Source organism: Mustela nivalis, assembly GCF_964662115.1.
Source record: "Mustela nivalis genome assembly, contig: HAP1_SCAFFOLD_1223, whole genome shotgun sequence".
NCBI lineage: Eukaryota > Metazoa > Chordata > Mammalia > Carnivora > Mustelidae > Mustela > Mustela nivalis.
The window spans coordinates 17,205-41,125 of record NW_028135441.1 but is presented as its reverse complement, the minus strand read 5'-3'; the positions used below and the strand labels follow the sequence as shown (position 1 = coordinate 41,125).

Below are 23,921 nucleotides of genomic sequence, written 5' to 3'. Positions count from 1 at the left end.
TCAGACCCTTCATGGTTTTTGACATGATACTGATCCTAAAATTAAATGGAATAGACCTAGAATACAAACACCCTCCAAATTTTGGAAATGAAAAAACAAAGTTGGAGTACGTTCACTTCCCAATTTCAAAATTTATTATAAACTGTAGTTATCAATATAGTATGATGCTGGCACAAAGACAGACAAATAGAGCAAAGGAAAAGATCTGAGAATCTATAAATAAACTTTTATATTTATGATCAACTGATTTTTGATGAAGATGCCAAGGCATTTCAATGGGGGAAAGGACAGCCTTTTCAGCAAATAGTGCTGGGTATCTACATGCACATTACACTCATACATTAATTCAAAATGAATCAGAGACCTAAGTATAAAAGCTAACATTATAAAACCTGTAACAGAAAACAGGTAAAAATCTTAAGCCCAAGTTAGGAAAAGATTTCTTAGATATGACCCCAAAAATATGACTCATAAAAGAATAAATTAATAAATACAATGTCATCAAGATTTAAAACCTCTGAACTTCTGAGCTCAAAACATCACTAAGAAACACCAATAAATACCCTAAAAAATGCAAAGAAAAGCCATTGATTGGGAGAAAATATTTGCAAAGCACAAATCCTCATCACATTGTAAGTCACATCAAGGACTTGCATATCCAGAATATACAAAGAACTTACAACTCATTGATAAGAAAACAAAACAATTTTATAAATGGATATAAAGTTGGACTTTTCCCTACATCCAACCAATACAACCTGCTTATAATGATTAAGTGCAATCCAGAGTTTCACAACATAATACCCAAAATATCCATGATACAATCAAGGATGATTCATTATACCAAAACCCAGGACAATTGCATCAGATGCCAACACAGATGACTCAGATATTGGAATTATATGAAAAGGATTTTAAAGCATCAATCCTAAATATGTTTCAATGAGCAATTATGAACATTCTTGACACAAATGAAATAGAAATTCTCAGGAAAAAAAAATTAAAAAGATGTTTAAAAAGAACCAAAAGGGGCGCCTGGGTAGCTCAGTGGGTTGAAGCCTCTGCCTTTGGCTCAGATCATGATCCCAGCATCCTGGGATTGAGCCCCACATCAGGCTCTCTGCTCCGCGGGGAGCCTGCTTCTTCCTCTCTCTTTCTCTGCCTGCCTCTCTGCCTACTTGTGATCTCTGTCTGTGAAATAGGTAAATAAAATCTTTTTAAAAATATGACAGTAAAGTCTAATTACTGAAATAAAAAAAACCTCATTGGACAGGTTCAACAGTATATTGGAGAAGACAGAGGAAAGAAATCAGAGAACCCAAAGATAAATCAATAGAAATTACACAGTCTGAACAACAGGGAGCTCTTACATTTAGATCTTACTTTTTTTTTGGTATTGTTTAAGGAATTTTTATTAAAGCAACAATTTTATGATCCAAATTATGTTTCCTTGCCCAGTTATCAATTCTGTTATTTAAAACAGAAGTGACATTCTGAGCTATTCCACAGTAAAGAATTACAAATTTAAAGAAAGGAATGCTTTAAATTTTTATACTTTGCTGAACTGCTGGGGATAAGGCAGTCTTTGATAAATTTTGAGTTAAGTTTTGTATATGTGTGAGGTGTCAATCCAAATTCATTCTTTTGCACATGGATATCCAGTTTTCCCAGCGTCATTTGCTGAAATGGCCAGGTGATTTTTGACAAAGATCTGAAAGTAATTCAATGAAGGTAGGACAGCTTTTTCAACAAATTGTGCTGGAACAACTGGGCCTCCATACAGGGGAAAGAAGAAGAAAAAGTAAGCCTTGACCTAAACATCGTACCATACAAAAGTTATACTCTTTTAATACAAAAGTTAAATCTAAATGAATTATGAATTTCAATGTAAAATGTAGAATTGCCAAAACTTTAGTAGAAAACAAGAGAACACCTTTGGAACTCAGAATTAGGTGAAGAGTTCTTTAAAATTACACTAAAAGCACCATTCGTAAAAGAAAACTTATGATTAGACTTAATCAGAATTAAAAGCTTTTATGCTATGAAGTACTCCACTAAGTGGATGAAAAGACAAGCTACAGTGTGGTCAAAATATTTGCAAAGCACATTTTCAGCAAAAGCTTTCTTTGCAGAATAAGTAAAGAACTCTCAAAACTTAACAGAAAAAAATCCAATTGTAAAATAAGCGAAAGACATGAACAAACATTTCACCCAGAAAGAGATGTGGATAGCGAATAAGTACCTGGAAAGGTGTTTTAACTTCATTTGTCATTAGAGAAATACAAATCTAAACCACAAGGAGAGATCACTACGAACTTACTGGAACAGCAAAAAGAAATATACTGACGATACCAAATGCTGGTGAGGATGTACAGAAGCTGGAGCTCTCATACACCAGTGGTGAAAATGTAAACTGGTGTGGCCACTATAGAAAATAACTTGGCAGTGTATCAGTTTCCCAGTGTTGCCATAACAGATCACCACACACTTGTCAACTTAAACAATAAAAAATTTATTCTCTCACAGGCTTAAAGGCCAGAACTTCAAAACCAAGGTGTTGGCAGAGCCATGCTCTCTCTGAAGACCACAGGGAAGGACGAATCCTTCCTTGCCTCTTCCTAGCTTCTAGAGGCTCCCCATGATTCTTAATGTTCCTTGGCTTATTGATGCATGACTTCAATCTCTGCCTCCATTGCCACATGACCTTCTTCTCTCTGCATATCTCTCTCTATAAATCTCCCCTCCTTTCTCTCATTTTTTTGAAAGATTTTATTTATTTGTTTTAGAGAGAGAGGAAGAGAGATTGTGTGTGTGAGCAAGTGGGAGGGGGAGGGGCAGAGAGAGAAGGAGAGAGAATCTTAAGCAGACTCCACACTGAGCAGAGCCTGATGTGAGCTCATTCCACAACCCCAAGATCCAAATGCCTGGGGTGAGCTCATTCCACAACCCCTGAGCCAAATGCTTAACCAACTGAGCCTCCCATGTTCCACTCCCCTTCCTTTTTCTTATTCCTCAAATCCGGTCATTGGATTTAGGGTCCACTCTAATCCAGTATGAGCTCATCTTAACTTGATTACATCTTGACAAACGCATGCACCTTAAAATACTCTACTTCTAATTTCCCCTTCCAGCTCTAGATGTCATTGCCAATATTTTAATTCCATCTTGTTTTAAATACACCCAAATTAATCATTATTGTCATCTTTGTTGTTTTTTAGTCAGTGGCTATTTAGATTTATCTGTGTACTTACTAATTTCTTTCCCACATGTTTGCTGATTTATTTGCTCACCATTGCTTCCTACATCCTGCACTGTTGTTCAGGATTCAAAATAGTTCTTTCCAAAGTGAATCTTTCAGGGGTTCCCAGAGTGACACTCTCTGAGTGATAAGGTCCTTCAGTCTCTATCTGAAAATGTCTTTGTTTTGCCCTTCTTTGAATACAAAAGTGAATCACATGATGTGGTGGGTATGAAAATAGGCCACTCGGATCTCTTGCTACAGGGAGTGTATCTGCCAGATGCTCTCAGAGGCTGCACTCTGAATCCGCCACCATGTTAACATGGAGGCCACGAGATGCCACACTTCACACAGGCTGCTCACAGTCAATGACTAGCATGGCAAGGAAAGTAAGGCAGACCCATTCCTGTAAGACATGTGATTCCTTTGACAGGCTACTTTGACTTGAGGATTCCTCATCTGCCTGGCTGAACTTTTCCCACAACTGCACTGCAGTCTTAAAATCTGCTTGTGCAAACCTCCTTCTTTGCCAGGGGTCAGATCTGCATTATGATCTGAAGACTCTTCCCACCTTCTGGGGCTCCTGCCCCTTTTACACTAAAGGCATTCCTCCCAATCGATCTCTTACATATCCAATCCCATCCTAGCTACTACTTCTCAGAGGACCTTAACACATAAGGATTGAAAACTAAACCAATATAAGATGTATCCAAGTAATGAAAGCCTCAGTCCTACCCTCGCCCACATCTTTTCTTTTCCCTCACCACAACCGCATTCCTACAGATGTACTTTTTATCAATTTTTTTGTGTGCCCTTTGAGTTTTTTACAGAAACATACTATCAATACATAGTCTTATTTTCTTCTTTCTTATACATAAGTTACCTTACTGTAACACTGCTCTGGGTCGTATACATTTTATCTTCTAGGCCTCTTAAACTTTTAACAGTATTTTCAATTTTTGTGTCACTCTACACCACAGAATTTAGGGACATTTCCTTAAATTGATTTTACAGGTCATTTATTCTCTTTTTATCTGTGTCTAATTTGCTTTTTAACTCATCCTTTAAATTGCTTTTCAGTGGCTGTGTTTTTTATCTTTATATTTCTATGGTTGTTTTTCCTAATCTATCTGTTTTCTTTTCTTTTTTTTTCTTTTTTAAGATTTTATTTATTTATTTGCCAGAGAGAGAGAGAGAAAGACCATAAGCAGGGGGAGCAGCAGGCAGAGGGAGAAGGAGGCTCTCTGCTGAGCAGGGAGCCTGATGCGGAACTCACGACCAGAGCTGAAGGCAGACGCCCAACTGCCTGAGCGACCCAGGCATCCCTTGTTCTTTTTTCACAGTGTCTTGCTCTTTCTTACTGTTCTGATTTTTTTAAGGCTTCCAATGATATAAAACATATGGCTTTTATATTCTCTTTCAAATTTTTATTCTATTATCTTAGTCTGAGAGGCTCTAATCCTTCCATTTATTTTATCTGTTGACTTCTGCTTGTGGTGGGTTGTTTCCTTGTGAGGTTTTATAATTTTTTATTATAAGTTCAACGTTTATGTCTAGCATTTATTTTTGTATGTGTATCCAATGCAACCTGGGCTCTTAGCATTTACTTTTGCCAGGTGTATCAATTAGAGTCAAGTTAGGAGACAGAAACCATGTCAGTTGTTTCAACAGAATTAATACAGAGAATTATTAATGAAGGGTATCTGGGTGGCACAGTTGGTTAAGCTTCCAACTATTGGTTTCCACTCAGGTCATGATCTCTGGGTCGTGAGATGGAACTCCACATCAGGCTCTATGCTCAGTGTGAGGTCTGCTTGAACTTCTCCCTCTCCCTCTGCCACTCCCAACTCTCTCTTTCAAAGAAATGAATAAATCTTTAAAAGAACCCCAAAGAATTATTAATGAGTTAGTGGTGATTACTGAAAGGATAAAAGAGAACTCTGAAGAACACAGGAACAGCATTGCAGAGAGCAGCCATTAAGTCTAGAGTTGAGGGAGAAGATCTGAGGAATTGAAAGAACACTGTCCCTTCCACCATCCTCAAGCTGGGACTCAGACCTTGGCAGAGAGGGTGGGTTGAGTCCACTGGATGGTGGAGAAGTCCTCTGAGGTATAGCAAGTCAGAGCAGGCCCACAACTGGCAGGCCCAAACTGGCAAACAGGGAGCTGCTCACCAGGGTGCTGGAGAGCTGGGGGGCTAGTCAGCTAGGGCTGGCAAGCAGGAAGTTGCCTGTTTGGGTGCCAGGGAACTCCACTGGGCAGGGGGGTGCCACTGGGTTTCCTGTACACTGCTAGCAAGGGGGTCGCCTGCTTGGAATCTGGTGTAAATTGCCAAATGGTAGGCACCACTTGGTCTCTTGCACACCACTGGCAGTTGCATGATAGATTCAGGAAAAGAAACCGCCCCAGACCAAAAGATAAGCTCCTGCTTCTGCTGTGCTCTACACTGTTCTTCCAGCACCCTCACCTGACAAAGCCTAACATTATACTATCTGGCCAAGGAGAAATGTTTACAAGGTACAGTATCACAAAACGGGGCCATGAAGGGTAGATTTAAAGTTTAAGAGCAATAAACTGATAAATGGTACAATCAGGTACTTCGGGAGGTATCACTGGACCAGGACTAATTTATTACATTAATTGTATAGTTCAGGATTAGCAAACCATGTGGGTAGTATAAATTTGGACTTCAAACCCAGAAGAGGCATATTCTAGGAATTTTGATTTTTCAGGGAGACTCCCTCCCTTCAAAACTTCCCACATAGTATTGCCTATTCATAAAGGAGGCCTTAATCCTTTGTGGCAGGTAATTATATAGCCATAATAATATTTACGCAAAAATAATTATGTTTTAGTATTGAAATAATTATGCTACAGATTAATTCAGGTATCTGAAACCTATCTGGAACCCCTCACTGCTAACAGTGTAAAATTCATTACATGAAACAAAAATCCATTGACAGAATAATAAAACATCTGAATAAAATACAAGCACAAAACCAAGAACAACCATAAAAGAGTTAGTGAACTTTCCAAATGGAAGAAATAGCTAATACAGTAAACAGAGATAGTGAGGGACACCTGGGTGGCTCAGTCAGTTAAGCATCTGACTCTTGATCTTAGCTCAGGTCTTGATCTCAGGGTTATTGGGTTCAAGCCTCATGTTGGGCTCCATGCTTGATGTGGAGCCTACTTTAAAAAAAGAAAACAACTGAACCCCCCCCCCAAAAAAAACCACACAGAGATAGTGAAAGGAAAGGAATACAGAAATAATGAATGAGATATTATCAGAGTTCAAGATGTCAGTCTTTAGCCACTAAACACTCAAGAACACATACGGATTTTTTACAAAATCCTCCACCTATACACATTATGGTGAAAACTGAAGTCTTATAAAGAAAATCCTAAAAGCATTCAGAGAAAAATTAACTGGTTACCTATACAGAAATGAGAGTAAAATTGGCAACCATGGATGCTATAAGACAATATCTTGAAAGTTCTGACGGAAAACATTTTGATCCTAGAATTTTATACCAAACCTTACTAGCATTCAACCTTGAGAGCTAAATGGAACATTTTTGTTTAGCACCTCTAAATTGTTTTTCCCAGACCCTGACAATAGCAAAATTCCTCACTGTCTAGACATGTAAACTATTTTTGAAAGAGTTATTTGAAGATGTACTTTGTCAACATAAGAATGAGTCCAAAAGTAAGAAAAAATAAAACAAATCTAAGCCAATATTGCTGCATACTGCAAAAAAAAAAAAAAAATCAACAGTCCAACTAAATTCCCAGACGATTTCTATATATGAGGAGCACAGTTAGCAGAGGAAACTGAATGCCTATTAAGGTTCTTGCTTTGTGGGGGTCTGGGGTAGGGTTAGAGAACAAGGTATAGGTATTTACTAATGGTTCATGTTTATGAAAAATACATTTAAATAAGGTAACAGGAATGAAACAAACAGAACTACTCAGTAAATTATTTGCAGCTCTATATTTACATTATGGTCTGTTAGGTCCATCTGAAAATGGCCCCTCTATTTTTAGCATCTTTAATCTCAATTTGATAACGGGCTTTTGGAAAAATACACAATAGCTAACATTTATTGGGCAATTACTTTGTGCCAATACTGGTTGGTTTTTTGTTTTTGTTTTTGTTTGCCAATACTGTTTTAAGTACTTTAGATGTATTATCTCATTTAAGCCTAATAAAATAACTCTAAGATGGAGAAAGTCGTCATTACTATTTTACTGGTAAGAAAATTGTGGTACAAGGTAGATACATATCTTGCTCAAGTAAGTCAAGATTTGAACCTAGGCCATCTGGTTTCGAATCTCCTTCTTATGTATTACTTTGCAGCCATTTTGGCAGAGCCTTCAGCTTTACTTATTTATTTAATAACTTTGTGAGTGCCTCTGAATTCCAAGGCCACAGAAGAGGCAGTGAATGAGTAAAGGAGGGAAGCCTCATTAGAGGTGAGTAAGACTCTGTTCCTACCTTAATTTACTCTCTCGCAGCTAGTGGGTAGACAGAGAAAGCAGTATGGCATGGTATTAAAAGAATGGATTTGGGCATCAGATAGAACTGGGGTTGAATCTTCACACTAGCACGTATAAGCTATGTGCCCTTGACCAAATTACTTCATCTTCCTAAGCTCCAGTTTCAACAACCATGGAATGAGAATAATGATAGTATCTACCTCCCTGAGAGGTGGTGAAGATTGAGATGGTCTATGTAAAGAACCCAAGCTATTGTTATTTTAGGCAATAAGAATGTGTCCTTGGAGCACACAGATAATTTCAAGCTAGGGAGATTAGGGAACACTTCATGGAAGAAATAATGTTTTGGTTACGTTTTGAAGAACAAATAAGATGTTCAAATGTAGAAACAGGAAGAGGTCTGTTCAGGCTGAGCTAACAGTGCGAGCAAATGCATGGAGGCAGGAGAGTAAACTGGGTCAGATCATACAGTACACTAAAGAAAATATTCATAAATAAAGCTTGAACAGTGGCTTTGATTTGTATTTTGGGAAAATAAATGAAAGAAGATTATGAACTCCAGGCAGACAGAACTTCTTTGATCTCCTCCTTAATTTTGCTGCCCCATGTCCCCTGGAATAGAACTGAATAGCAGAGAAATTACATGTTTATCACATGTGTTGATAGGGGAATTCCATGTCTGTACCCAACTGCTTTTGCCTTCTCCTTGGGTCCATTCTAGAGGCTACAAAAAATCTTGGTTTCCCAGTCTCCCTCACACCCAAGAGTGGCCATGCTTCACAGCCTGACTAATGAACTACAAGCAGAAATCAATTGGAGGGCCTCTGGGAGAGTCTTGCTTTATTTAAAAAAAAAAAAAATTATTTATTTATTTGACACAGTGGGGCAGGGAGAGAAAGAGAGAGAGAACAGGGGGAGAAGCAGAGAGTCCTCAAGCAGACTCCCCAGTGCGTGCAGAGCCCAAGGTGGGGCATGATCCCAGGACCCTGAGATCATGACCTGAGCTGAAATCAAGAGTGGGCCTCTTAACAGACGGAGTCACCCAGGCATCCCCAGAGTTTGGCTTTATAATGAAAAGGAGGACAAATATCCTGGGTCCAGTTCTTTTTCTCTACTTCATGCCATGTCTGGAGTTGCAGCAACCATCTTGTGACCATGAACTTACCGAGCAAAGGATCCTGATATAGTTAAGATGTTAAACCAATTCCCGGGGCACCTGGGTGGCCCAGTTGGTTAACCAACTCTTGGTTTCAGCTTAGGTTATGATCTCAGGGTCGTGGGATCGAGCCCCATGTTCAGCTATGAGTTCAGCATGGAGTCTGCTTGTCCCTCTCCCTCTGCTCTTCCCTCATATCACACTCTCTCTAAAATAATAAATAAAATCTTTTTAAAAATTCCCCAGCAGCCACAAATCTCCAGACACCTTGTTATGTGAGAAAAATGAACTCCTGTCCATTGCTGGCCATATTGTTCTTGCAGCCAGAATCATTCCTAACTGATACAATGGAAGATATTCTGGCTTTGAGAATTTTAAAAATAAAGGAGAACTAGTTTTTACTCAGGCAGAGTTCCACTTATTCTGTTTTTCCCACGTCAGTGCCCACAGTCCTAATGATTTTGAAACCTAATCTAGTATTTGGCTGAAGTCAGACCAGATCTGGGAAAGTCTGTAATGGGCTGTGACAACTACATACCAGAGACAGATGGGTTTACTGTTCAGCAGCACTATTCATCAATGCAGGTTTCTGCATGGTCTCTTGAACCTATTTATTATTTTTTCTATCTGCAAAAGTGTTCTGTTGTCAAAGAGAAAATACTTTGGCACTGAATAATGACCTACAATATCAGAATAATTGAACTCAACATCCATAAAGAGGAAATAATTGACTGGTATGGAAATTCAGCATGATAGAACTGTTACTTTGCTACACTGGGGCTGCACTTCTCTGCAGTGAAAAAATTGTCATGCAATGATTCTAGCGAATGATAAAAGCTCAACCCAGTATCAGATTTCAAGGTATAGATTTATCCACATGTATTTTTATATCTTGGTGGCCCTCAAAATCAGATAGTTTATGTTTAATATAGTCTAGGTTATAATTCAACAAATACATTTCTGGTTGTTTGAGTCAGCAAAAAGATAAAACTGAAAAATTAAGAAAACACATATAAATGAAATTACTGAAGAATCAAGAACCTCATAATATTTGGCAATCTTATTTTGTGCCTTTGGTTTAGTGAATAGGCTGCTATACCACTACCTACCTCTCAATAGTAACTAATTCAATAATCTTTTGATAACATTCAAAGGGACTAATTTTTGTGTCCTTTGTAAGTATCAAATAAAAACCAAAGCTATAATTCACATTTTCTTGAGGAGCATTGTTTTCTCTCTAAATTTTGCTTTTAGCTTAGAATTCAGAGTGGCCTTCTCTTTTGGCTCATTCTCTCTTATTCAAAAATCTCTAGAAATAATGGGCTACAGTTTATTGAAGTAAAAATGTATTCTTTTATAAAAAAGAATTAATTAGGGGTGCCTGGGTGGCTCAGTCATTAAGCGTCTGCCTTCGGCTCAGGTCATGATTCTGGGGTCCTGGGATCAAGCCTCGCATCCAGCTCCCTGCGTGGTGGGAAACCTGCTTCTCTTTCTACTCCTCCCCCTGCTTGTGTTCCCTGTATCTCTGTCAAATAAATACATAAAATCTTCTAAAAGCAGATTTATTCATTTAAGAGAAAAAGAGAGAGCATGTGAGCTGGGGGAAGTGGAGAGGAAAGAGAGAATCTTCAAGCCGACTTCCCGATAAGTGCACAGCCTGAGACGGGGATCAATTCCAGTTCCCTGAGAACACAGCCTGAGCCAAAATCAGGAGTTGGACACTTAATCAACTGAGCCACCCAGGCGCCTAGTAAAAATGAATTCTATACAAATATTTCCATCAGTTTATGGGAGCGGTAGTTACCATAGGTCTCAAGCATCCTTACATTGCCTTGATAAGTGCTCCACACTAAGGCCTTACTATCCCCTGATACTGACTAGTTTCTATAGAGTCACACACAGGTTAGGCAGGGTAACCAAAAGATGACTACCGTGTAATGGTTTGCTCCCTGGGAAATGCGGACCTGGCTGGTTTGATGTTTGCTACAAAACATGCTGGGTCTCTCAGCTGTGGCACAAACCACTATGTGTAGCTTCTTATGTCACCTCAGAAGACTTGGGGACACAGGAACTGGCACTGCTATGCTGATGCTCCTACTGTTTGCTGTGCTGGACTAAAATGTCTCGTCTTGTTTTATCGAATCTTGTTGCCTACTTTTTTGACATCTTTGGAAGTAGGAGTTTTACTCTGTTAGCCCCATCAGACTACTAAAAAGAAATCTACAGTGCAACAAAATTAGGTTAATCAACCTACTGCAATGAGGGAGATCATATAAGAGGAACCATGAGACATTGTAACAAATGAAGGATAAGATAGAGACATTACAGAATTGGGGGGGGGGTGGAGTTTAGGTGAAATTTAAATGAAGCAGTAGGCTCAAAGCAAGGCAACATCAAAGCAAGGGACCAACATCAGCTCTAAGAGGCAATGTACACCCCTGGATTCCTTGGAATCTACCAAGTTAGGATATATGTGCAATGTTGAATCCAGAACCCCTCCTTGAAGCTCTGCACCTACAGTGAAAATTGTAGCTGTTTCTCTAGATCAAAGTGACTCAAACTCTCCAGGCAAGAATGGGATACTTTATTTTTAAAGGTATATTTTGAAAAAGCAAAGTTTTTAGAGAATAAAATTTCTCAGGGAGTATGGTAGCAGTAGTCACCCAAAGAAGGTAGTTGTTATGACATTTTATACCTACAGCATGTCCTTGAGAGAAATATTATTTCCTGTTAACTGTGCAATAATAATTTTTAAACCAAAAATTCAGTTCTACATATTTTTAAACCACAGTAATAATTAACAGTGGTTTGGTTTTTTTTTTTTTTTTTAGGAATTTAAACTTAAAAATAATTTTTTAAAAACCTTGTCAAAATTATTTAAGAGTTTGCTAGAAGTACAAAAAGTAAAAAGAATATTTTGGGTCTTAACAAAATATGTTCTATGATTGTTAAATAAGCCATAACAGAAACCCTCTGTTACCTCAGCAGAGAATTAGTTGTTTGTTTTATCAAAAAGAAAAAAAAAAAGATTTTTTTTCTATTCTTAGTTGATGGACATTTGGGTTGTTTTCATCTTTAAGCTATCGGGAATAGTACTGTTGTGGACATTTGTGTACAAGTAATTATATACTCACTTTCAATTCTTTTGAGAGTGGAATCACTGGGTCATATAGCAATTGTTAGCTTAGCGTTTTTGAAGACCAAACTGTTTTCCACAGGATTTGCACCATTTTACATTGCCGCCATCGACATATGAGGGCCCCAATGCTCCACATCCTCACCAACACTTGCTATTTTCTGTGTTTTTATAATAGCCATCCTACTAAGTGTGAAGAGGTATCTCCTGGTGGTTTTGATTTGCATTTCCCTAAGATTAGTGATGCTGCATGTCTTCTCATGTATTTATTAGCCATCTGTATATCTTCTTCAGAGAAATGTCTATTCAAGTCCTTTGCACATTTTAATATTGTATTGTCTGTCTTTTGTTGAGTTGTAAGAGTCCTATATACATTCTGGATACTAGACTCTTATAGATTTATGATTCACAAATTTTCTTCCATTCTGTATGTTGTATTTTCTTTCTTTCTTTCTTTTTTTTTTTTTTTTAAAGGGGTGCCTGGGTGGCTCAAATGGTTAAGTGTCTGCTTTCAGCTCAGGTCACGGTCTCCAAGTCCTGGGATCAAACCCCATATCTGGCTCTCTGCTTAGTGGGGAGTCTGCTTCTCCCTCTTTCTCTGCCCCTCCTCCTGCTCATGCACTCGCTCGCTCTCTCTCTGAAAGGAATAAATAAATTTTTTAAAAAATTAATAAAAATTTCAAAATTTATTTTTGTTTAGAGATAGAGTACAAGCTTGAGTGGAGGAGGGACAGAGGGCGAGAGAGAGAGAGAGAGAGAGAGAGTCTTTAGCAAGCTCCCTGCTCAGCATGGAGCCTGACATGGGGCTCCATCTCACAGTCCTGAGTTCATGACCTGAGCTGAATCGAGAGTTGGATGCTTAACCAACTAAGCCATCCAGGTGCCCCTATATCTTCACTTTCTTGATAGTGTCCTTTTGATGTGGGAAAGTTTCTAATTCTGATGCAGTCCATGGTATCTCCTTTTTCTTTCACTGCTTATGTTTTGATATCATATTTAAGAGTCTGTTGCCAAATCTAAGGTCATGAGATTTTTACCCCTATGTTTTCTTCTAAGGGTTGTATAGTTTTAGCTTTTACATTTGGGTCTTTGATCCATTTTTGAGCTAACTTTTGTACATAGTATAAGGATCCAATTGCATCCTTTTGCATGTGGATATCTAGTTGTCTGGCACCATTTGTTGAAGAGATAATTCCTCCCTCATTGAATGGGCTTGGCAATTTTGTCAAAAACCAGTTGGCCATAAATACACAGGTTTATTTCTGAATTCTCAACTTTAATCCATTATTCTACTGTTGCTTGCTTGTTCAGTGACTTTTTAAAAAGATTTTATTTATCCATTTAACAGAGAGAAGGATCACAAGTAGGCAGAGAGGCAAGCAGAGAGAGGAGGAAGCAGGCTCCCCGCTGAGCAGAGAGCCCAATGCAGGGCTGGATTCCAGGACCCTGAGATCATGACCCAAGCCGAAGGCAGAGGCCCAACCCACTGCACCATCCAGGCACCCCTGTTCAGTGACTTTTCTAAACTATTTTTGTAAAGGCTATATTCTTTCTCACATGTGGCTACCTAAGCCTCTGTTCTATTAGCTTTGTGTTCAATTAGTGTTTTAACAGTTTCCTTAAATACCAGAAGAGAAGAGGAAGAGCAAGGGAAGGAGGAAGAAGAGGAGAACAAGGACAAGGGGAAGAAGGAAGGCAAAAGAAAAAAACTACTCTCTCAGTCTTCGTGGATTGGCTCAATATGGGAGCACTTCTCTAACGATTAGCCAGGCTCATTTTCAACTCCGCCTTAGCCTTCACATCCTGCTTGCTTGGAGCCTGAAGTCCAGCTGGAGGCAAAAGCTTAGATCTTTTGAGGTTCTTTTGAGCATTCATCTAGTCCTGGTCATATATGTGGACTTCTTGATTCCCAAGTACAGGTGGGAGCTGCCAGGAGTCCTTATTTCCCCATGCATCTTCTTTCTTTCTCTTCCCAATTAGGCCTATGATCTGTTTATTTGTCATCCTGACTGTTGTCCCTTGCCCCCAGGCTGTTACAGCCAATACAAAGGCCTTTAAATACTTTGAGCAAAAGGGCCTTGGGAAGCTGCTGGTGGTCCAGGAATGCTCTGAGTTGACAGAAACAAAGGTAAGTGTTGTGCAGGTCCTTTAGAGAGCCACCAGACAAATCTAAACCCACAATTAAAATTACTTAAGAGTAAGGTCCATATTGCTCTCTTGGGCACTAGCAACCTGTGCCTAGAGTGCGAGCTGCTGTCCTCCTGGGTGCTGCCAATCTAAGGTATGGAAACTATATGTGGGCAATTTAAAATTTCACCGTGCTCTCTTTCCATAACTCAGCAGCTTTTGTCTTCACCAAGCTTTCCTCTGGTTGTTCCAAGTGTTTGACTAGATTCTACAAAAGTCGATTCTGATAATTTTTGCCAGCTCATTACTTGCTTCTATGGAAGGATGCAGCCCTGGAGTTCTCTCACTCTGCAATGTTCAGTGACACCACTCCTTAATATACCTTCATGTGAATGTGTTTGAATGTAAATATACAGCAAGGTAAATTGACAATAAAAGTAAAGACTTTAATTTTAAGAAATAATTAGTGTTAACATATTAAAATGTATTTTTTAAAGATCTTATTTATTTACTTAGAGCTAGTGGGAGGAGAGACAGAGGGAGAGGGAGAGAGAATTTCAAGCGAACTCCCCACTGAGCATGGAGGCTGACGTGGGGCTCAATTTCACAACCCTGAGATCATGACCTGAGCTGAAATAAAGAATGGAACACTTAACTGACTGAGCCACTGAGGCGCTCCTTAAAATATGTATTACACTGAAATCACTATTTTAATAGACTAGTAATTTCTGTAAGTAACAAACAAGTAATATCTATTTTCCTGCATGCATATTCATATTTTATGGTATTATATTTTGTATAATTATTTTTATTATCTCCTTTAATCTACACAGTCAACTTTTTTCTCCAGACCCAGAGAAAACTAATAGACAGGAAATCAAGAACCTTCTAGCTAATTTTCCCTGCATACACTTTTTAAATTATATTAATAAATTTTATGGGGCAAAATAAGCACGTGTCAGTGATCTAAAGCAATGGAATGTTCCATCAACTTACAACAGTTTTGTAACTTATATGAATGAGAGTAAGTTGAAACTACATTTAGTGACCAAAATTTTATATCTTTTTGTACATGTATCCAAAGATTATTTGTCAATGAATTCAATCTAACATTTAGAATCTAAACAGATGTTAACTAAAGATCTGGATACAAGATGTCTGATAAACTGTCATCTAGTGAAACATCGTTTTTTATTTTGTAATCTTTAACATTTTGTGCAAACAATGAAAATGTGTTTGTTCCATAGGACCAATATAAGAAATTTAGGAAGTCTAAATAATGAGAAATTTAGCATTAGTTATATAAACTAGAACACTGACTTGCATTAATTCTACAAATTCTACAATTCTACAAATTAAAACCAAGAGAAGACATTCTTCTTACCTGTAACTATAGTAAAAAAAAAAAAAAAGCACTACTTACTTTTCATATGTTTTTAAAGTGAAAGAAACAGTTTATATTTTTTATTTCTTCTTCATAAACATTTATGACTACCTGTATCAGATATACCTAGAATATGCACCTAATGACAAAATAATTTTTCTGATTATCTTTAAAATTTCCCCAGTGAGGTAAAGAGAAAAAAGAAGGAGCCAGTTTCAGAATGAAGTTAGCATTGTAAAAGCTAAACACCCATTTTGACATATGGTTATATACACCTTCCCACAAGAGTCATTAGAGGTGTTTTAATGAATAACTTGGGGTCTTGATAATTTTTCAGGCCATACCACTGAAAAGTCAGTACTTGCTAATACTCAATATATGGAAAAATAATGTGATTTCTCTTTTTTCAGATAGGACAGTCTCCTTGTGAGTTTGTTTCCTTTTTTTCTAAAGCGCCTCTCAGATGAACAATCTTCCTTATGTCAAAGTTACCTAAGGTGGGCACTACAATTCCAAATTATCCTCAGGGAAGTTACACCAGAAGTTAGGAAGTTCGTTAGCAAACAACTCCCTGAGAAATTACCTGACACTCAGTTAAACATAAAAATATCACTCACAAATGACTTGGGCCCTTAGCTCTTAAGTTAGTCACCTCAGCTGCTCATTGGAAAAATCAACAGCCTCCTGGAGGGCAGAATATTTATAAAGATCTCTCCCAAGGCCAATTTCCCACAAGTCCTCAGACAACATACAAGATGATGGACACACAGTACACAGAGGATGGTATCAAAGGACATATTTCAGGGACGTCTGGGTGGTTCAGTCAGTTAGGCATTTGCCTTCAGCTCAGTCATGATCCCGGAGTCTTGGGGTGGAGTCCCACATGGGGCTCCCTGCTCATCCGGGAGTCTGCTTCTCCCTCTCCCTCCACCCTTCCCCCAGTCCCCCCACTTGTGCTCTCTCTCAAATAAAGAAATAATTCTTTTTAAAAAAGACATATTTCATCAGAGGACACCAAAGTCTGATCGGAACTCTAGAATCCTAGGATGGGATAACAAATCGGACACCAAAGGGCCAAAGAGATCATCAGAGCCCAGATTCAGTGCAAACCCCATATTATCAGGGAAAGAAATGCCTCAAGTGGAGGAGATGCAAGGGGTTGCAGATGTGCGCATTATTATCACATGAAGGGTCCTGGTCCAGAGCAGTGATGGTCTTGACCATACCTCTGTAGAAACTCCAAGTTATCCTAGCCTTATCAGCCTAAGATCACCAGGGACAAACCTGTAGTCCAACAAAAATCAGTTTTTGTTGAGCCACTGTGTTGAGGGACAAACCTGTATTCCAACAAAAATCAGTTTTGTCGAGCCATTGTGGTGAAGGACACCTGGGACCGCTTTGGCTAATGAGCGGAGAGCTGTTAAGAGCTGGCTGGTATGTCAGCGTGCTGAGGGATCAAAGGTGAATGGCAGCAGCTAGGCTGTCTTATGTGCTTCAAACTACTAGGTAGTTGGGACAGAATTATGCAGTCAACAACGCTCGCTACTTTGAACTTAGGTTTCAATGACTACATTATGGTCAAACCAGATTTCCCTAAAGCTGATAAAAATTCCATGGAATACCATAGAAGCAGCTTTTTAAAGCCTGAGTGCTGTATGTGTTCCAGAATAACTAAAAAATGGACATAATGAGAGCCCCCATGATGAGCCCCTCACTTCGGAGAATGGCTGAAAGAATGTTGTGGTCTGCCCCACTCCTGCCCCAGGTGGAAGACTCCACTATCTTTGCTTTTAGTACTTGGAGGACCTCTGTGGTAGGCAGTGGTGACACCGAGCCAACAAATGCCTGGGATAAAGATGGGCAACCCAAACAAGGCAAAGACTCTGCAATGTAAGACAAACCTAAGGAAAGGAATATCAAGCTCCCTCCAAAGGGACCCATAAGGCAATGTGGATATGGCTGTTCAAGCAGGGGCTACCCACAGAGGAGATCAATAAGGGGGAGGACCAAAGAAATGTGGTTCCGATATTGAGCCATGTGGGGAGGAGCAACAGACAGCTGTCCACTCTGCTGGAACTGAAAGTGTGTCTATGAAACCAGATCCCTCCACAGAAATCGTTCTCTCTACTGGAGTAACTAAGAAGCCAAGTGGCTGCCTTACAACAGATTCCTCCTTTGGCACCTTTACTGCTTGGCTGTGAACTATGTATTCCGATTTAACTGCCTTTAAGGAGAAAAGGGACTGAGGATGGGGGTTGGGGTTTCTCCACTCCCAGGGCAGACCAGAGGCCTTAATCTCTAATGAGGGCAAAATGAGGTGAAGGGAGGGCAAGGAAGCAGCATAACAATTTTTATGACTCACTCGAATACCAGTGCTCGCTCACAGCCATGCACTTGCCTGGCCAGAATCAGAAATGAAGTAATATGAGGAAGGGAATAAACTGTAACCACCTGGGTCTGGCTTTTTGGACCCTTGCTGTACACCTCTGGCGAAGAGAGACTGCTTGTGCTCGGGGGTTCTGGACTTGCTGCCACCCTGACACCTACCCACGACATTCCATTTGCAACACAGCAACCGGTCTGCTATTGGGCGGGCACTTGGAGAGACCGAGCATCTCACACAGTACTTCCGGGTTACACTGCACCTAGATAGCATCCTCTTAGGTTGCCTCTACTCCATGCTGACAGTCAGAAAGCCACAAGAGTCTTTTCTTATTTGATGAAAATGGCAGGCCTAGCCCCACAGGTGCATCCTCCTCACATGAAGATACTGCGGCCAGGGGCGCCTGGGTGGCTCAGTGGGTTAAAGCCTCTGCCTTCGGCTCAGGTCATGATCCCAGGGTTCTGGGATTGAGCCCCGCGTCAGGCTCTCTGCTCCACGGGGAGCCTGCTTTCTCCCCTCTCTCTCTCTGCCTGCCTCTCTGCCTACTTGTGATTTCTCTCTCTGCCAAATAAATAAAATCTTTAAAAAAAAAAAAAAAAGATACTGCGGCCACAGTTTAAGGGGCTACGGTAGCTCCCCCTCCTAGATCACTCATACAGGCAGCCTCCAGCTATGTAGGGACCCCACTTCTGAGTGTCCCTGAGGATGCTCGGGCTTGGCTTACTAACTGCTCAGCCAAACTAAAAGCTGACGATGTGTCCTAGGTGGCAGCAGCTGTCCAGCCCCAACAGCTCTGTTAGAAACACTGCAGTGTGGACTGGTTCAGTACAATGGGCCAAACTGAAAGCCATCACCCTTGCCCTAGGCAGTACTGCTGAGGACCACCCATGTTATATTTTTCCTGACTCTTGGGCTGTGGTTAATGCCTTAGCTCTCAGGTCAGGCACCCAGATGATGACTGACTGGTGTAGTAGACACCCTTCTGTGGGGCTATGAACTCAGAAAAGCCATTGCTATAGCCCAACAGGGCATCTATGTAGCCCATGTGGACACTTGTAGAAAGGGTCTACACCCAGGAGAGACTGAATGCAGCCATATGGCCTATCAGGTTTCCAAGGGGAACATCTCCTTTGGAACACCTGAGTAGGGAAGGTCAAGACTGAAAGGATGGGAGCAATGGGAGACTCGGTACTCCCTATTTATGATTCCACCCTGAAAATCTCTAGTCCCTCCTCTCTGTTTCTCATCTGGTCCTAGTTCTTGGGAAGCCTGATTGGTTTCATCTTAAGGTGGCAGTTAGACCACAGTGGGGAGGTGACTACAATCTTTGCTTCTGCTACCACATAGTTTCAGTTGTTGGGGGGGGGTGGAAAAGCACTGACCAGGAGGAGAACAATCAGTTGGTGAAATTCACGAGCCCTAGAATATTCCTACAGTGGCCTGCTTGATGACAGAGGACATCAAAGTTCCACCAAGTTCTCCCATGGTGCCCATCTGAAATGGAAGAAGGTCTGGGTGGAGGTGGGAGTTAGTTGAGTGAAGAGAGACATAGTGGCTACTGACTTAGACCAATGAACTAGATGGCATTGGAAGGAGAACAATAACCCTGATACCTGATGGTGGGACACCTTCATCCCTACAAGGCGTGTGTGAGGGGTGGGGAGAAGGGGTGGGAACATGTAAAGCTTTCTTTTCCCTTTCACCCAGTACTGCAGTATCACAAAATAGTCACGTGGTTCGTATGAATCAAGCAGCAGCTGCAAGTGACACCATGAGCCTGCAGCTGGGTTTGTCATCCCATCCCTGTTGTATGAACTCATGCGGGCTTGGCCATATGGAACTATTCTGCTGTGCTGGACACCCTCAAGATGGCAGGGCTATTCAGCTCTGCCTGGTACCCTAACAAACTGCTCGGCTGGGCCTGACATCTCAGCTCTCTCCTCATGCCTGCAAGAATGTAATCTTGTTTCAATCTGACTGCTAAGAGTTAAGGAGTTGAACCATGGGCCCCAGGCTTCTCAGTTATGATGCAGCTCACTGAGCACAGGGTCTCCATCTGGCCCCGTTACATCATGCCAAGGGACTTGGGGGCATGAGGACCAGAGCTGTCATGATGGTACCCCTGCTGTCTGCGGCACTGAGGCTCACTCTGATCATAAGTTCTACTTTTAGCACCTATGGATGGCAGGTTTACTCCTCGAAGTCAAGAGGGCAGGGATCTTCCCTAACAAAGACAGAACAAGGCAAGATAAGATTTTTATCTCTTAACGAAAAGTATAACTATATTCTAAGTGGGTTCCTTCTTCTTTCTATTTATTTTTCCTTTGTTCACCCATTAGAAATTACTCATTTAAAAAATGATGAATTTTACAAAGAGGTATCTATACCTCCATGTGCACTGTGACATCATTCACAACAGTCAAGACATGGAAACAACCTGTCTGTTGATGAATGAACAGATTTTTAAAAACGTGGTATCTATTTTTCTATACATACACACAAAGGAATATTATTTAGCCATTAAAAAAAGAAGGAGGGGCACCTGGGTGTCTCAGTGGGTTAAAGCCTCTGCCTTCCACTCAGGTCATGATCCCAGGGTCCTGGGATCAAGCCCCTCATCGGGCTCTCTGCTTGGCAGGGAGCCTGCTTCCCCCTCTCTCTCTGCCTCTCTGCCTCCTTGTGATCTATGTCTGTCTAATAAATAAATGAAAATCTTAAAAAAAAAAAAAGAAGAAGGAAACCCTGTAATTTGGATAAAACTTTGATGGCAATATGCTAAGTAAAGTGAGTCAGACACAGAAAGACAAAGATCATACTGTATGATCAAACTTACGTGTGGGAATCCAAAGAAGCCAAATTCATAGAAACAAAGAGTAGATTGGTGGTTGCCAGGGGCGGGGATAAGGGAAATGCAGAGATATTAGTCAAATGTTATAAACCTCCAGTTATAAAATGAATAAGTTCAGGGGATCTAGTAAACAGCATGGTGACTATACTTAACATATGTTGTATATTTGAAGTTGCTAAGAGAGTAGATCTTGAATGTTCTCACCATAAATTTTTTTTAAAAAGTAATCATGAGGTGGATAAAAGACATTGAATTTTAGCACAGCTAGAAATTTTTAAGATTGTATATTGGGATAAGTTTCTTTTTCTTTTCTTTTCTTTTCTTTCTTTCTTTTTTTTTTTTTTTAGCGCTTTTTGCAAACATTCTTCTTTCAAGGCCTGAAACCAAAGTTGTTAAAATATTTGACACTTTCATCTCTTTTACAAGCAGGTATAATTTTAAGTTTCCTGATAGTTTTTTTAGATGTTAAACACTCTATAAATTACACAAATGTTTTAATAATCTGAAAGATGGGGGTGCCTGAGTGGCTTAGTCAGTTAAGTATCTGACTTAGGATCAGGTCATGTTTCCAGGGTCCTGGGATCAAGCCCAACATCTGAGTGGGCTCCCCACTCAGCAGGGAGTCTGTTTGTCCCTCTCCCCCTCCCCGTTTGGGCTCTCTTTGTCTCTCTCTCAAATAAAGTTTTTTTAAAAATCTGAAAAATTAAATATATATTTAATTTATTACATATATTATATAGTATTATATAAAACTTAATACATGATATATTAAAATATATATAGTTAAAGATTTTAGTTGTTTATTTGAGAGAGAGAGAGGGAGCACAAGCAGGTGGCAGGGGCAGAGGGAGAGGGAGAGGGAGAAGATTATCTGCTGAGCAGGGAGCAAGATGTGGAACTTGATCCCAAGACCCTGGAATCATGACCTGGGCCAAAGACAGATGCTTAACCAACTGATCCACCCATGTGCCCCTCAAATATATATTTAATTTATTATATATTAGAAGCTATTGACTAGGAAAGAAAACGATCTGGACCTTTAGTTGACTACCTGTTTTCAATTTTTCAAAACTTTTCATTATGCATATTCTCACACCCATAGAAGAGAAGGAACAGAGGATGAGGAATTTCCACGTATCCATCATCAACTTTAATAATTCTCAACATGGGCACATGGGTGGCTCAGTCAGCTAAGTGACTACCTTCGGCTCAGGTCATGAGCCCAGAGTCCTGGGATCAAGTCCCCCCATCGGGATCCCAGCTCTGCAGGGAGTCTGCTTCTCCGTCGGATCTTCTCCCCTCTCACTCTCTCTCTCTCAAATAAATAAATAAATAAAATCTTTAAAAAAAATAACTCTCAACATGTTGCCAATTGTATTTCATCTATATCTGCCCACTTTTTTCCCCTAAAGTGTTTTCACAGAAATCCTAAATGCTTCATTTCACATGTAAATATATGTAAGTCAATCTTAATCCCCAAAAAAGGAATGGAATATAAATAGAACTACAGTGTATAGATGAAAGACTATACCTGTCCCATTCATTCATTAGGCCAGATAGCTATGCACACTATGCTTGGTGCTGAGGCTATCAGAGAGAGAGCTAGATGAGTATAGAAAAAAACAGTAAGTTCAGAGGTTATTAGGTGAAAAAACAAATGCAAGAATTATTACTCCTACATGATGATGATGGTAGTAATTAATACTTGTAGATCACTTACTGTTTGCAAATGTTAACTCATTAATTCTTCACAATCATCCTCTGAGGTAAATACTATTATTACAGATGAGGAATTTGAGACCCAAGAATTGAAATAACTTGCTGGAGAGCATTCAGATGGTAAGTGGTCAAGCTAGGATTTTAACCTAAGTGATCTGATTCCAGAGGCTGTGCCCTAAGGAAAAAAAAGAGAGAGAAAAAAGTCTACTTTAATCTTCTGGTAAAAACAATGTTATTTGTTCACCAAACCATTTCCATTTTCTACCTAGGCACACAAGAAGACTGTATTTCTCAGCTCCCTAGCCTTTTTTAAAAAATAATTTATTATTGGGGCACCTGGACAGCTCAGTTGGTTGAGTGTTTGACTCTTGGTTTCAGCTCAGGTCATGGTCTCAAGTTCATGAGACTGAGCCCCACTCAGGCTCTGCACTCAGCGCAGAGCCTGCTTGTCCCTCTCCCTCTGCTCCTCTCCCTATTCTCTCTAAAATAAATAATAAAATCTTAAAAATGAATTTATTATTTTAGTATAGTTGATATACCATGTTACATTAATTTCAGGGGCACAACACAGCGATGTAACAATTTTATACATTAAGCTATGCTCACCACAGTAAGTGTAGTCACCATCTGTCTCCATATACATTGTTATATTATCATCGACTACATTCTCTATGCTGTACTTTTCATCTCTACAATTTACAACTCGAAATTTGTACCTCTTAATCCCCTTCACCTATTTCACCCATCCCTCACTCTCTGGCCCTCACGGCAGCATTATATATAACAACCAAGTTATGGAAGTAACCTAAGTGTTTATTGATAGATGAATGGATAAATTAGATGTAATATATATACAAGGGAATATTACCTAGGCATAAGAAAGACAACATGGATGGATCCAGCTCCTAGCCTTTAAAAGGGGCATGTGACTAATTCTGACTAATGGAATTTGGGTGGACATACAAAAATCTCGCTGTTAGAATGATGGCTTTCCAAGGTAGAAGAAGCCTGAACTCTGGGTTACTGCTTAGAATAGTGTGGGCCTCTCCATCAGGTACATCTTTCCTGAACTTTGTGAGCACAAGAAATAAACTCTTACTTTACTTTGTTAAGTCACTGAGATTTGGGGGGTTGTTATGTTGGCTTGTGTAAGTTATACTAACAGAAACATTTTACTTTAAACTTTAACAACTTATGAAATCTTTAAAAATCCTGAAAAGTACAGAATATATTAACAATCATCTCTCCCTACCCAGATTTAATAGATATTGTCACATTTCCTTCAGGTATTTCTTTAGTAAACCCATTAAATATAACAAATAGCTAATAGCCACAAAGCACCACCTCACCTCTTACCCCTCTCTGTAAGTAACTACCATCCTGAAAGTGCTGTCATCATTTACATTGTTTACTTTAACCATAATATATGA

The 23,921-nt window shown here is 39.7% G+C and overlaps 1 long non-coding RNA gene across 1 annotated transcript in view; it reads right to left on the bottom strand.

The window, feature by feature from the left end:
• The window catches only part of LOC309857769, a 113,680-nt gene that overhangs the window by 83,111 nt on the left and 6,648 nt on the right, over nt 1-23,921 (bottom strand). Inside the window, exon 3 of the long non-coding RNA XR_014307901.1 lies at nt 22,493-22,666. This is a non-coding gene — a long non-coding RNA (uncharacterized lncRNA). The remainder of the gene's footprint in view (nt 1-22,492; nt 22,667-23,921) is intronic.